This window comes from Alligator sinensis, unplaced genomic scaffold (genome assembly GCF_000455745.1).
Source record: "Alligator sinensis unplaced genomic scaffold, ASM45574v1 scaffold138_1, whole genome shotgun sequence".
NCBI lineage: Eukaryota > Metazoa > Chordata > Crocodylia > Alligatoridae > Alligator > Alligator sinensis.
This window is the reverse complement of record NW_005841862.1, coordinates 1,604,369-1,619,551: the sequence shown is the minus strand read 5'-3', so window position 1 is coordinate 1,619,551 and position 15,183 is coordinate 1,604,369. Positions and strand designations below refer to the sequence as shown.

The 15,183-nt window shown below is 44.1% G+C and overlaps 1 long non-coding RNA gene across 1 annotated transcript; it reads right to left on the bottom strand.

Moving 5' to 3' along the window:
- Positions 1-588: 588 nt before the first annotated feature.
- On the bottom strand, positions 589-14,038 carry LOC112551972. Its single transcript, XR_003096333.1, has 3 exons — positions 10,042-14,038; positions 4,196-4,296; positions 589-1,309 (listed from the first exon to the last, which is right to left on the bottom strand). It is a non-coding gene; the product is annotated as an uncharacterized LOC112551972 (long non-coding RNA).
- Positions 14,039-15,183: the final 1,145 nt, after the last annotated feature.

The following is a 15,183-nucleotide window of genomic DNA, read 5'->3' as shown; positions in this document are numbered from 1 at the left end:
TAAGAAGCACTAATTTAATGGGTGCAATTAGCAATTTAACACTTTTGTGACATGTTCTTCTTTTACAGGTGGGAAAATTGAGTCAAGCATGTTAAGTGATTAGCTCAGGATCACAGTAAGGGAATGGCAGAGCTCAGAATAGGACTTGGACACCTCTTCAGCCCCTGCCACTTTCTGCAGCGACCACAAGACAGCATTTCCAAAGCAAGCTGGGAACTGAACTAAAGGAGCAGCTGCACAGCTGCTTTGAGCAAGGCAATTTGTATTCTGTGAGCCTTAACATTAAGGCAAGAAGCAGGATGATGCAGAGGCTCTTTTCAGCTGTGAGCAAAGTCAAACTAAGACCAGCTATAAACAACCCCATAATCCCAAGACAACAAGGACGATATTAGTAATAACACTTACTCAAAGTCCACCAAAACCCAAGAAGGTGTAACAATGTTACCACAGTCTGTTCTGTATTCAACCAACATTATCCTATTTAACCAGAAAGTTTTACTTTAGAAGTAAGCTCTTTAGGACTTCAGAGGGAGAGCCAATGCCTTCAAAATGCTAGCAGGCAGGAGATTCAGAAGGAATATGGTTTGAGCTGTGCATTGCATTTTTAATAATAAAAAAAAGGAACAGACAGATGCAGTAAGTAGAAGTGGTCAGTTACTATAGCAATAAATGACAAAACAAAACAAACATCCCCCTTGTAATTAGGTAGACAGACAGATAGATCCAAAAGCTGTATGGAAAGTAAAATGCTTGAGGGGACAAAGTAAAGATTCAGTTTTCAAAGTCAAGCTCTTTGACTGGGAAGCTGTAATAGGCAGCAGTGAAGAAGGCAGCTCATGAATGTCCAGTCTACCTTGCTTCTTCATTCTGTATGTATTTGTTTTATGGCTATTGCAGGGTCTGAGCCATAAGTAGGCAAGAGCCCATTTTACAAGCTCTTTCAGATCTAAATGAGCTCTCTTGGAAAAGAGAGGTTTATAACACTGTAATGTGCTTTGCTGAATCCAAAACAGTTACAATGAACAACCTCTCACAGAACAACATGCAACATACCTTGGTACAGCGATATACTATTTTCTTTTAAATATAAGATACTTCTAAAAAAACCTAATTATATCTTCTAAAATGGTCTGCATTTTACATTTGAATTTTTAAATGTAGCATAGCTTTGATAAACCCCATAGAGGCTGTTTCCTTGTAAATGCAGCGTTATCTGATGCTTTGTTTTTTCTTTCATTCAGAGACAGAACATTTAAGTGCATCTTAAATTCAAGGGCATCTAATATTTGAAGGGATGCGGTTATTTAAGCTGAAAAAAATGAAGAAATTATTTTAGAAAAAGTCCAAGAATTCCACTTCTCATTTTAAAATAATGTTGAAAATTTGAAATTTAGCAGTAATAGTTGAAAAAAGATGAAACATTCTAAAATCACATTTCAATATTTCTGTTGATACAAGCCATCATATTTTAAGATTTTTCTGCCAAAGATATTTTAACATTAGGTCAACCCAAAAGTGACTTTATTCCACTAAAATGATGTTCTTTTTCTTTTGGGAGGGAAAAACAAACAACCATTCACACACTGTGCTTTAGTGACAAGCACAAAGGAGTTTAGCCAAAGGAGGTTAGAACTTCCTTGGTTTGGGAGCTGAACTCCCTCAAATGCCCCAGAGATAGGAAAAGCACAAAGGTCTCACTCAATTATTCTTATTCCCTACCAGAAATTGGTGTTAAGCAAAGGTATGCATTTTTAGGTTGGGTTTCATGCACAACTATCATGAGGTTCTTCACAAGGGATTACAGTATTTAGTGATATTCTTCATTTCTTTGAGGCTCTAAGAGCCTATACATTACTAAAGCCACCTCACTGGCTAGTAGGCCGGTGCAAGGAGACAGTATTCAATCTGGCTTCGGATCCGGCCACTTCAGATGCCAGGGATCTGATCCACAGCTCCAGACCGGGTTCCCACTGTGATCCAGCTGAAGTGGCTCTGAAGCTTTGGAGCCGCCTCAGAGATCCGGCCATAGGCTATAATGGGGAATCAATGAAATATCTATAACTTTGTTGTTGCTTGTTCAATTTGGATGAAACATGTAGGAGTGGTAGTCTCTGCTTAGAGCATGAAGCATGCCAAGTTTCAAGAAGATTGGTGTAGGTGTTCAGTGGGAACTGCACCCCAAATTCTTGAAAGCAAAACTCATGTCACGTGTATGTGTTACACCACAGGGGGGTCAAAACTGCAGGGGTGTTGGCCCCTGGTGAGGCAAAGCCCACAAAGCCTGCCAAGTTTCAAGAAGATCAGTGCAGGGGTTTGGGGGAAACTGAACCTCAAGCTGCTGACCGGCAAAACTTGTGACACGGGTGACACAGTGTGTGTTAAGGTGCAGCGGGGTGAAAGCTGCAAGGATGGTGGCCCCTGCTGTGGCCACGAAGCCTGCCAGCTGTCAAGGAGATAGGTGCAGGGCTTCTGGGTTCTGGGGCCCTGCACCTCTGATTGCTGACAGGCAAAACTCGTGACATGGGTACTTGTGCAACTGACTGCATCTGTCTTGGGGCACCAAAGGGGTTTCAGGGGGGGTGCAGGAAGAACTACTGCAGGCCTGGCTGCTAAGCTACTGCATTACCAGTTACCAATCAATCATGATTCACTCAGGGGCCAGCTCAATAACAGTGCCTAGCTACTAATAGCTACTAGATAATTAATTAGAAATGATTAACGCCTAAAAAACCACAGATTAAGGAGAGGAAATAATCAATACAGACAATCAACTGCCCCAAGACAGAGACAGTCAGTTGCACAAGCACCCATGTCACAAGTTTTGTCTGTCAGCAGCTAGAGGTGTAGGACTCCAGAAGACAGACTTCCCCAGAGAGATGCACACAAAGCTAGCAGGCTTTGTGGCCTGAGCAGGGGCCACCATCCCTGCAGCTTTCACCCCACTGCACCTTAACACACACACTGTCACCCATGTCACAAGTTTTACTTGTCCGCAGCTTGAGGTGCAGTTTCCCCCAAACCCTTGTACCTATCTTCTTGAAACTTGGCAGGCTTTGTGGCTGCACCAGGGGCCACCACCCCTGCAGTTTTGACCTCACTGTGGTGTAACACAGGCACGTGACATGAGTTTTGCTTTCAAGAATTTGGGGTGCAGTTCCCCCTGAACCCCTGCACTGATCTTCTTGCAACTTGGCATGCTTCATGCACTCCACAGAGGCTACCACCCCTGCAGGTTTCATCCAAATCAGACAAAAGACAACATATAGATATTTCATTGATCTCCGAACCGATTCGGAAAGCCTAACGAAGCCAGCACTTCAATCTGGACATGCTGCTTTGGAAGCTGAAGCGTCTGAAGCTTCTTCAGATCCGAAGCACAGCCCAAAGCCTCACACAGTCCTACTGGCTAGCATTGTCCTTATTAAGGAAAACAAGGATTGGGGAATGGAGCTGTTGAGGGATAGAGGCAACACAAGTATCTTACATTTCATTTTTATTGTTTTTTGGAATTTTGAGATTTTACTAAACTGAAAATATATTCAACTAGCTCTGGAGCTGGGGGAAATGCACAAAAAATTGAAAAGAATGAAAAATAACTGGAAAGCACCTGTGCCTCATGCATACCATTGCCCTCCGTCTGTAACTGATGCCTATTAAACCCAAAGCTACAGACGCCTGGCTCCCACAGGGACTATGGTTCATCCAAATGAAGGGACTTTTCAGAAGCTGTTCCTACCATCCTTCTCCAGAAATTTCTGGTTGGAGAAACTTGCTTGCTACATCAAGGACTCTGACCTGTATGCAGCAGCCTGAAATTCAGTGTTTTCTCTGGGCTGACATAACTTTGACTTAAGAATTTGGAAACTGAAGTATTATGAATCTGACCTCCACTCATTCACCCTGCCTGGAATATGCAGTTATTTCAATGGACTGTCTATCAGGAATTAGTTCTAAGAGGAATTAAATACTGTGCTTTAGTGGCACAAGTTTCACTAATATCAATTGAACTCTAATCAACAAAGTAGGCACTAAAAATCCACTCAGCAAGTAAAAAGACAGGACTAGAGATGGGTGGATTTTATAGTATGAAAACGTTTGTCTTGATCAGACACCTAAGGAACACTAGACAGAGAAGAAATACAATTAATTTGTCTATCAAATCTCTCACTGCTCTATTGAGGTTCTTATATCTTACCTGATATCATAGCTGAGATCTATGAAGCAAACTTGGTCAGAAGTCCTACCAAACAGCCTGGACTTGTAGTCCAATTTTGCATATTCAATGGGTTCAGAATTCTGGAAAAACCAGGAGACTTTAAACAAATATAGTCCAAACCATCCAATGAAATAACAGCTTTCTCTTTAACCAGGGTCCCAAATGATTCAGTTAGGGATGCTCCTGCCTTGAGCAAGGGGCTGGACTTGATGACCTGATGAGGTCCCCTTCCGCCCTACTTTCTATGATTCTTATGATAATATTCTGATGAATCATAGGGGTTTACAGCCACAGATATCCTAGCCTATGCTCTTCCTGTTTCATTAATATGCCAGTAGTCTTACAAGTATCGTTTCCCCTGCTGTACATATGTATTATACTCTATTACACTATTATTGAAGACAAAATTCTGTTTGCAGTAATACCATTATAAATCTGAAGTAACTCCACTGACATCAAATTAGTCAGTACCTTAATAACTTTCTCTCTCAAGGAAGATGTGCCATCTTCTTGGAAAACCAAGTTCTCGCTTTTTAAATAGTTACATATAACTAGGGTTTTTCAGCTCACAAAGGTCTTGTAAATTATAGATCTTTAAGGTATATTATTTGTTTGTAGTTTCTCTTTATAGCTGCTGTACCAATCACCTCATTTATTCTTTATTCAGGATTTAAAAGAAAGCTCTTTGCTTGTGAAAAGCTGGTATCTCTTTGATAGAAAACTAACATTTTGCAAAAATGAATTTTAATGTAATTTTTTCTATTTAAAAAAAATTACAATAGAAACCATTTCTTTATTGATAAACATTCCCCTCCACATGATTTGCAACCCAAGTACTGAAGCAACACAATAGCATATCAGAGCCAGTCCCTGGAAATAGACTCTTCACTATCCCTGCTGAGTGAAAAGAAAACGTTAACAAACATCATAAATGACAAAATCAAAAGGAAAAATGTGAGAGTTCTTCCTACTTTAATTACCTACAACATTATCATGATCAAAGGAAAATATTTTGTTTTAAGATACAGGATTTTTACCTGAGAATGTCTCTAACTGGACAAATCAGGAATTGAGGAACATTTTAATAAACAGCAGTTTGATGAAAGTTTGCAAACAAAACACAGCAGGATTGTGCTTTACCAATCTTGTGGCTATAAAAGCCTTCAGTTACAAGGGATATTAAGTCCTTGTCTTTCAACAGCAAAAAAATGAAGATGTGCCAGTTCTCCTGAGCCATCCTACAATAAAAAAACTCTGTGTGCCCATGAATAAAGGAGGAATATAAATAATCTGATTTCACTTTCAAATAGATTCCCAAAGTGCTGTAAACAATAGGGAGACTGGAACCTCTAAAATCCACATGGAAGAAAAGAGCTCCTTTTAAAGTTGTGTGCGCCACACAAAACCCAACTTTGCCATGAATCCATCATGTTTCATATATGGACAGCAGAGGGGGTTGTTGGGCTTCTTTCCTTATATATGAGTTGGCTGTGAGAAGCAAAGAGCTATTATGGCAAAGAGCAGTTCAGCTCCAGATCTTATGCTAATCCACAGAGGCCTTCTGTTATTTGAAGGGTGTGCTGCCATCACAGCTCCCCAGAGAACCAACACACTTGTGTGGATGAACTGAGCTATTAAAAGCCCCAGAAACATTTTTTAACCAGAGGAAATGAGCTTACTTCAGAACTAGAAGCAATCTAAAGAAAAACAATGAACCTGTTCTTTTATTAGACTGAGTAGTTGGAAAAAATGTTCTTTGCAAGCTTCCGGGTGCAATCACCCTTCTTCAGGAATAGGAAGAGTCTGCTGGTCTGAGATGCCAAGGAATTAAAAGAAGCTAAAAGTATGACAGGATGTCAGTGAGAATGTAAATAGGTAGAAATGAGGAAAACAAAAGGTACAGTAGGTAAGGGAGGGGGAAAAAGGTGGGGGGGAAGCCAAAGGTGAGTAAGGGAGACCCTACAGAGGTAGTAATTCAAGGTAGAAAAGAGGCTGTCTGTGAAAAAGGAAATAGCTGGAAATTAGGAAGACAAAGGGCAGGAAAAGGGAAGGGGGTGGGAATCAAAGTGTAAAAGGTCCAGTCTGGCAGGTACCTGATGAATCAGATGTCAGGCAGGTTGTAATGTTCCATAAATCCAATGTCTATATTGAGTCCATGAGTTTTTGTATCCACTAGATTTATGAAGTGAAGTTTGGAGGCTTGTCTACAAAAGGTGTTTTGTAAGTTCCCTTTGAGGATTAGAACTGAGAGATTGGAGAGGGAGTGACTGTCTTGAGAGAAGTGTGCACTCACAGGTTTCATATTTTTATCATTTTTTTAGGGGCTGGACAGGACCTTACAGATCATTGGATTCAGCCCCCCTGCACATGGGGAGGAAAGACCACTTGGGTCAGATGATCCCAGCAGGATGGGCATCAAGATGTTTTTTGAAGATTGCCAGGGTGGGTGACTGTACCTCTGGGGGGAGCCTGTTCCAAACCCTCAGCACTTGACTTGTAAAGATGTTTTTTTCTTATGTCTAGTTTGAAGCTGTGAAGAAATCCCCTCCCCTTCTCTCTGCCCCTCACTTGGGTCAGCCCAGGTGACCACTCTCTCCCTCCTTGCTTTTTTCTTGGTGCAGGCCAGTCAATCAGGTAGTTGGGTATTCTTGTCTTTGATAGATTTTCAGTGTGCACAGTTGTTATTTGGTTTCTCCTACATATTTTCCATCAGGGCATTTGGTGCACTGGATGAAGTGTATTACATTTCTGGAGGTGCAGCTGTAAGATCCAGGAATGGTGATGGTTCTTTTGTGGGGTGTAGTTATTGTGGGGTGGGGGGGATGTGTTGGCAGCTTTTGCATTTCTTGTCCTGGCATGGTCTCTGGATCCATTAGGTGAGGTTTGGGTCATAGGGAGTTTGCTTCTGGTGATGAGGTTAGCAAGGTGACCTATGACCCAAACCCAAACCATACCTAATGGATCCAGACCATGCCAGGACAAGACTCTCCCTTTAATTAAAAGGGTGTTTAAAGGAGCAACAGATAAGCCAGACAGTAGGGGTTGCCTCTGAAGAGTCACACATGTGAAGGGGAAGTCCCACCTGTGACCCTCCTCAATCCTTCTACCTGGGGAAGGTGAGCAAAGTCACAGAACATGCAGATTTCACAGCTATATTAGGCTTGTGGGAGTGAGAAGAGAGCAGCTTGTAGAAGGATAAGGGAAACTCCATGAGTTATAGTGAACACGTACACATATGTGGACTGCCTGAGCTGCCCTACACAGAGGATCTCCTAAGCTTACAGACAGAAGGCCTGGGGGTGCGCAGGGAATGGGGACACTGCCAGGAAGGGTAGAGTGTGAAGGGCAATCTGGCTAGAGAAAAGCCTGAGCAGACACAGAATGAAGGATCTTGGCCTAAGGATTAAAAGCCAGCCACAAAGGCAGGATGTGTGTATCCTTGTGAGGAGCATTAATGCACCCAGGCCCTGGGGAGGATGTTACACCTATGATGAAGCTATTGGGGAGCACTGAGAGGGGGAAACTGAGATGGTGACAAGCCTGTTGTACCCCGCTCTGCAAGGAGGGAATTACTGGTACCTAGGGTGGTGCCCTCCCACAGTTCCTTGGGCAGCTGATTGCCCACCCTAGGTTACGGACCACTCCACATTAGCCCTCATATCCTTGCCATGCTTGTTTTCCCCATTTGTCTTTCATGAACTCCAAACCTGGGGACCATCTGAACTGAAAATGCCCCTGCACACAGAACATCTATGAAGGCTGCTTTCCCCCTTGTGCTGCTTCTCCAGCCTCTGCTCAGCAGAACCCATGTGCCAAAAATGCAGCCTGGGGTAGCTGACATCATTGACATTGTGCAGGCCAGATCCTGCTGTCTGTTACCCGTCAGCTCTGTGTTCTTGGGGAACCCTGGCACAGTACACAGCCTGTCTGACTCACAAAGGACTCACCCCCTTACAAAAGACAAAGAGGAAGGACTTACAAAAAACAATGAAGATGCAGTAGGAGACGCACCTAAACCCCTCCAAACAAGGGTGATAGGAGTGAGGCAATTCCCCTGGCCTCATTTACATGGGAAATGGGACAGGCATGCACCTTCATTAGCATTCAGGATGGAGAACAGAGAGTCCAAGGCAAGGACCGCACTGAATTCTGGGACCAGAGAAGCAGGGGAGCACTGCATGATGGGGGATCCCTGCTCCAAATGCCAATCAACCCCCATCTGCACACACCCAGCTCAGCATTTATCAGATTAATTCTAGTAATGACTCCTTTATTGGTACTCCTCAAAACACTGAATCTACTTGTTGCATTGTGAGCTCTCAGAGTGACGCCAGGGGTGATCAGTTCCTATTATCCAGCATATGAGCCATTGTTTACCCATAACCTAGTGTTCTCCCTTGAGCCCCTATAAAAAACCCCTACCTCAGCTTCAGTGTCTGTTCTGGTGCTTGGATCCAAAAAGCCTCACCAGATCCACTGGGAATTTACCTTCTTTTCTGCCTGGAATACTTTCACTGATCACGCCAAGAGGTACGCGTGTCAACAAACACCTGGGAACCTTGGAGAGGTGAGACCCCAACTCTCTTTCTCACACACTCTCTCTCTCTCTCTCTTACTCCAGGCACAGCTTTCTAAATCTGACTTTTATGGATCAAACTTCAGCTAAACTTCTCCAAATACCCAGTTGAAACTGTGTAATATTGTAACTGTCTTGTTTCTTTTTTCCTTGTATGGCTATTACTACTAGTGTCATCATAAGTTTCCTATACCTGACTCAGCCTGACTCAGATGTGCTCTGTTAACCCATGTGCTTGTGTCTGACTGCATTTTATTGTTGCCCTGATGAACAGAGTCCGCAGCATATAAGGGTGTCAGCCTATACATGTTGATCGACCCAGCCGGCTCAGACGTGCTCTATTAATATGTGTGTGTGTGTGTGTGTGTGAGACTTATTTGGTGGCTGGAGAAAACCAGCCCCATTGAAACTGAGTCCTGCAAGATAGCTCCATGGGGGTGAGGACTTGCAGAAGGGAGAGATACAGCTCCATATAGAAACACAAGCAACACAAGCAGCATATAGATAGAATTACAGACCCCAGAAACGTACCCCTAATAAATGAGTGCACCCCAAAGTGATGGGCAAATCTGGTAACATCTAAGCATGCTGGTATAAGCCAGGAGTGACTCTGATGACTCTACTGCAATCCTTCCAGATTTACACTGGCCTCATGAGGAGCCAAATTTTGTCCCTTGTTTTATTTCCCTGCTGCCCTGATTCTTTCTCTATTACCTATTGATAGATACTGGGTAACCTTTGTCTGGAGCACAGAGTGACCTTGTGAAGCACAGCTTTGAAGGCCTGATGGTTCCTGGGAGAAGGGAATGTGGAGCACAGGTTGTTACGTACTTTATGTAAGACTCTTCTCACTCTAGGACAGCTTTAGTTAATAGACTTTACTCGCATCACTGCAATGCTGCAGATGAAGACACGTGCACCTCTCATTTAATGCAGAGTGAACTGAACATGATTAGAAATTACAGACCTGTTAATTCAGGTCCCAAACCAGTCATTAAAAATCAATGTAGAAACGCCTTTTGTGCTCAGTAGGTGCAGCTCAGTATTGGGAACTCTCGACTGCTAGCAGAGGACCAGTAGGTACCCTGGTTCTCTAGGCAGAGGGTATCCCTGTTGATAGATCAACAACTGTTCACAGCACTGCCCCAGAGCCTGCAGAGAACCCTTTTTTGGCCTGAAGATCTCTGGCCCGGGAGGAAGGTGAAGGGATTGAGTTTGAGGTGGGAGGGCAAATGCATACGTAACTAACCTGCCAACTTCATGCATTTTAGCATATTGGTCTGATGCTGCTGAAGGGGTAGGGACACAGCGAGGAGAAAGAAAGATTTCTCACTCTCCTTTGTTGGATGGCAGGAAGGTTGGAAGTGGAACCTCTTGACCATCCTACAAGAAGGGAGGGAAGGGGAGAGGATGTAGGAACAATTTGGAAGTAAGTTCTGGGAGGAGAAAACAGCTGAGCATTTCTACCTTCGGGCCACTCTCAGTGACTTTCCTATAGGAAGGAAGATCTAACCCTATCCTTGTTATAGAAAAGCATTAGTTTGGTGTACAGTGGGCCCCTTTAGTGGGTTGCTGGCCTCCTGGATTCTGCAGGTGGGTTTTGCTCCCTGAGGAGCTCCTCAGCCAGTCCTCCCAAATAGAAGTCCTACAAACAAACAGATACACCAACAAAACCAACCCCTTCTGCCCTGTCCTGGGAGGTAGGAGGGGAGCCCTTTGGCTCTGGTCCCCGCACAACAGCCTGGCCCCCCTGTGCAGCAAATTGTTCAGCTCATAGCCTGCTTCCTTTCTCCTTACACTTCTCCCTTACAGTTTGCCTCCTCTCAGCTCTCTCTTCTGGGGTTTTAAGCTTCCAGTAGGACATCCCCTCAGTAGCAGAAGGCCCCACAGCTGAATGTCCTAACCAGGGCTGCCTGTCCCTTTTGAAGGGGACAGACTGCTCTGTTATAGTCCCAAACTGCTGTCAACACAAGTTTGACTTCCATGTATGCAAATCCTGACAGATACTCCCAAGGGAGAGTTTTGTTTGGGCTGGAACTTGGGGAGTCTCAGCCGCCAAGCTGGAGTCCCCAGACTCCCAGAGCCTGCAGGCTGGGATCAGGGAAGCAGTGACTCAGCTCTTCAGGTATTTTAGACAGAGCAGGAAACTATCTGCAGTCTGGCATGCGGGCCTTTCAGATGAGATATTTAAGATTATAAAGCACTGTCTTCTCTCTATAAGCACCAGAGGCCTAATTTTCACAGCTTAGGTGCTTTCAAATACATGCACTTTCATTGGCATCGCACTCCCAAATCCCCAGGGCAAGGCAGTGGATCCAGGAACAGGGCAAGGAGGGTGCAGTCATACACTTCTTTGGCCACTCCATGAATATGCAGCAAGCTCTGAGATGACTTCCCAGTGAGCAAACCTGCTGCCAGAGTTCAGCACAAGCAGTGAACTCTGACCTCCCCAGCAGATTGGGGAAGGATCTGGCAAGAGCCCCTGCTTTTGCATAGCCCCAGAGCCCAGGGGTGAAGCAGGCTGCTGTTCAACCTTTCCCTCCCTCCCTCAGCAGAAGGGGAAAGGAGGGGATGAGCATGCCCAACCAGACACCCGCACCCAGAACTTAGGAGTAGCACAGCCAAAGGTGGGAGCGGGGGGGATGTGACTGCATGCCCTCTGGTTCTGTCCCTGCTCTTATAGATGTCAGTCATTAACTTCATGCATAAATTAAGGTGCTGCATACTTTTGCTTTCTGTTCTGGATGTCTGACCTCTTTTAATCCAGATCCTTAAGATCTTCTAACATTGCTTGCAGTAGCAGATTTCCTGGTTCTCTGAAGTCACAATGTTTCCTCTCTGCACTGTTGTGCAATGTTTTCTGTTCAGATTGTCATGGTGGCTATTCTCCAGTACTCCCAGAGTAGCCAAATTTCAGTGGGGATGTATGTAGGGTCCATTTAAGCAAGAGTCTCTGTCATCTTGCTCCTAACAGAGCAATCATACTTGCCCCCTTTCTAGATTTGGTCTTTATTGACAATTGTAATGATGACAAAATCTCAACCTGAGCTAAATTATTCCCAGAGTCTCTCCTTAGAGAATTGCTTTGTTCCTGTCCTTAGTTTTTCTGCCTCAGGGATACTTTCAAACAACAGTACTTATCATTTGAAAGTAATGGGATCCTACAAGCTCTGATGTGACTGGGTACCAGCACTGTTTCCTCTACCAGTTTGTTTCCCAGATCCTACTTCCTACTCTGGCTTGTCAGGGTACCCTTCCCCTCCCCTCCCCCTCCGTCTGGCTGCCACTTCACCTGCCATATCTTTGGTTACTTTGGGAGACTGCCCTTACCAGCATGGCTTCCTTAGGTTCTTCTTCTTTCTGCCTCAGTTCAGTTCATGGGGCTTGCTTGCTCCTCTTACTCTTAGTCTCTGGGCCCCTGGCAGCCGGCTATCAGAGTCTCTGGGGAGGCTTTGTGTCTTCTTCCCATGGCTTGACCCTCCCAAATATGCAGTCTTTCACAGATCTTTTAACTAGCCCACTAATCAATTCTTTCTACATCATCACTAGTGCTAATCGTGGCTTCCAGCCTCCTCATAGCCATGCCCATACTTCGGGGGTCTTACTCTTAACTCCATTCACCAGGCCGTGTAGCCTGATCTTGGCTTCAGCACTGGGCCCCTGGCCTCTGTAGGGCTCAAAGCGCCAAGTGCTTTCCAGGCACCCCATGTGCCCCCACCCCAGTTCAGTCACTCCCAAGCCTCTGGTTGTTACAGACCCAAACAGACATAACTCAAAAAACCACTTAGCTCCTTCCACAGAGACCTTTCTGCATAGCTCCTTCCTTTCCAGAAATCAGGGTCAGAATGCCCCTCTAGCCCTGGAGCTCTGGGGATATCTCCAGACTGGCTCCACCATTTCTGGTCAGCAGACCTCCTTAGCTGGGCATAGGGGTTGCTAATCACCTCACCAGCCCCCCAGGATTTTGCTGCCTGCAGTTAGAAGGCTGACTCTGCTGACTGGGCTTTGCAGCCTATGGCTTTGCAGTCCTTTACCTCTGCTGCCTGCCTGCCAAGTAACAGGGGGAGGGACCCCCATTACATCTGGATTTCAACATCAGTCTGAGAAATAGCTCTGTTCCTTTAGGTTGGGTTCTGTGATTGACTGACTGGCATTCTGAAAGACTGTGCCGCTCCTCCCATGCAACACCTTGCCCAATCCTAGCCTCTTGTCACAAGGACACAAATGAAGCGAATGGCAATCAGAGTAAGAACAGGATGTTGGCATGTTGTTTGTCAAGTGTGTTGGGATGAAGGGCACTCTAGAAACATGATGCATTACACTGATTCAGGATTATTCATTAAAACTTCATGATTATCATTACAGTAATGATAAATCTCTCTTGCATTGTAGTACTTGTGCCATGTTATAAAACTAAGGGATAGAATAGGGAGAAATAGTTTTTTTAAAGAAATAAAATCACTCATTTGCTAAGCAGAACTTCCTAATTTGGCAAACTAAGGTTTGATTTTCTTTTACATAAACCTGAAGCTATATTAGATTGCTCCTAACCTTACAATGAACAAACACCATTCAAACAGTCCCAAGAGCCCTAGAAGCAGAAGTTGGGTGCTGTATAACAGAATGATATCTCTGAGATGTAGTGATTTACTAATTAAAACTGCATCTATAAAGTATTAATATCTTGCATTTATATTTTAAATTAAATGAAGGTGGCTGAAAAGTCAATTGCAAAAGCTCTCTGATAGCTAAACTAATGAGATGTAGAAAGATTAATTTAGATCCCTATTAGAGGAGGTGTTTATAAAATTGCTATGAAGCCACACCAAATTACTAGCTTGTTATTGAAACTTGTGAAATACGTCTAGAAGGGCCTTTAATTATTCAACCTGAATTAGAAATGAGCTGCCTTAGTGGGCATGTCTACATGTGCATTAATGGGCTTTAGTTAATATGCATTAAATCTAGTACCTCTGGGTATTTATACATGTGCTGTAGGAGGCGGTAGAGTACTTTAATTAGAGCAGCTCTGAGGGCCACTCTAATTAAAGTGCCCGGAGTGTCACGTGTATAAGCGTCCCTGCCCTGAAAAACAGTGGCAGGCACACTTTAATTAAAGAGTGGCAAATGACATTTTTCAGCAGGGAGAGACTGATATACATGCTGCTGGAGTCTGCTGGTGTGCGGTAATTACCACACTTCAACAGATTTGATTAATTGTACATAATTACAGTGTGTCGGAGCAACCTCAATGCACCCTGCATTGTGAGGTACTAAGAAAATGCGCATTAACTTGCTTTAATTCACATTAAATAAAGAGCATGGTTTTTAAGTGATGCATTAATGTGCATTAAAATAGGCAAATACGCATTAAAGCGCACATGTAGACATGTCCAGTATGTTTTAGGCCTAATCCCACATACTAGTTTATAAAGCCTCAAATGTCCCACAAAGTATCGATCCACAGAGACTATAATAATAATAATCTGTATGAGCTGTGAGGATCTCAATCAGACTAAAACATAGAAACTTTTTTTTCTCTTGTAAATACTTTTTGCTGGTTTCTTTGTAAGGTCAGCATGTTGGAGGGAGGAATTAGTCAATGCATTTTATTGGCCCAAGTTATGCAGGAGGTCAGACTAAGCAACCACCAGTGCTCTTCTGACCCCAAAATTCAGAAATTGTCATTGTAGTAACTTTAATCAAACTGAGAGGAACACATATTGCAGAAGAAAGAGAATCTGGAGGACAAACAAGGAATCCAAGCTTGTGTGTACATTGCTAGGAGTGCTAACCTGCAGCTGGAGCAGGTCTACAAAGAATTTCTGTATTAAAGACTCAGTTTAGTTTCATAAGAATGGAATCTTCCCATGCTACATGAAACATTCACAGGGTACAAAATTCTTGGGATAACCTAAAAATATCAAATACCAATTTTGAGGGTGTTTCTCCTTGAGTAGTCTAACTGACCAGTTCAAACTAAGTGTTATACCAGGTTGCAGACAGCCAGGTCAGAGGTCACTTGGGGAATCAAGGTGCCAACCAGGGTTAGGAGGAGCAAACCAGGGATGAGGCAGGTCAAGAAGCCAGGAGGTCAATCGAACAGCAGGGTCTAGGAACAAGCGGAGTCAGACAGCTGGGAGATCAGGCAGGGAGCAGAGTTGGAGAGACAGCTGGGCTGCGAAGCCAGGAGAGCATGCAGAGAGTGGAGGCACAGAGCGAGCTGGAGGGTAGAGCAAAGCAGTCTAGACTGAGCCCTGTTACACAGACACTTCTTGGTTCTGCTCAGACTGTATGGGGGAAACAGAAGGTCACCTGACCCTGACCAGTCAGGGAGTGGGTGGAGGGCTAGGCTCTGATGAAGGTTCAGCTTAGCCTTGCCCAGTCTGGG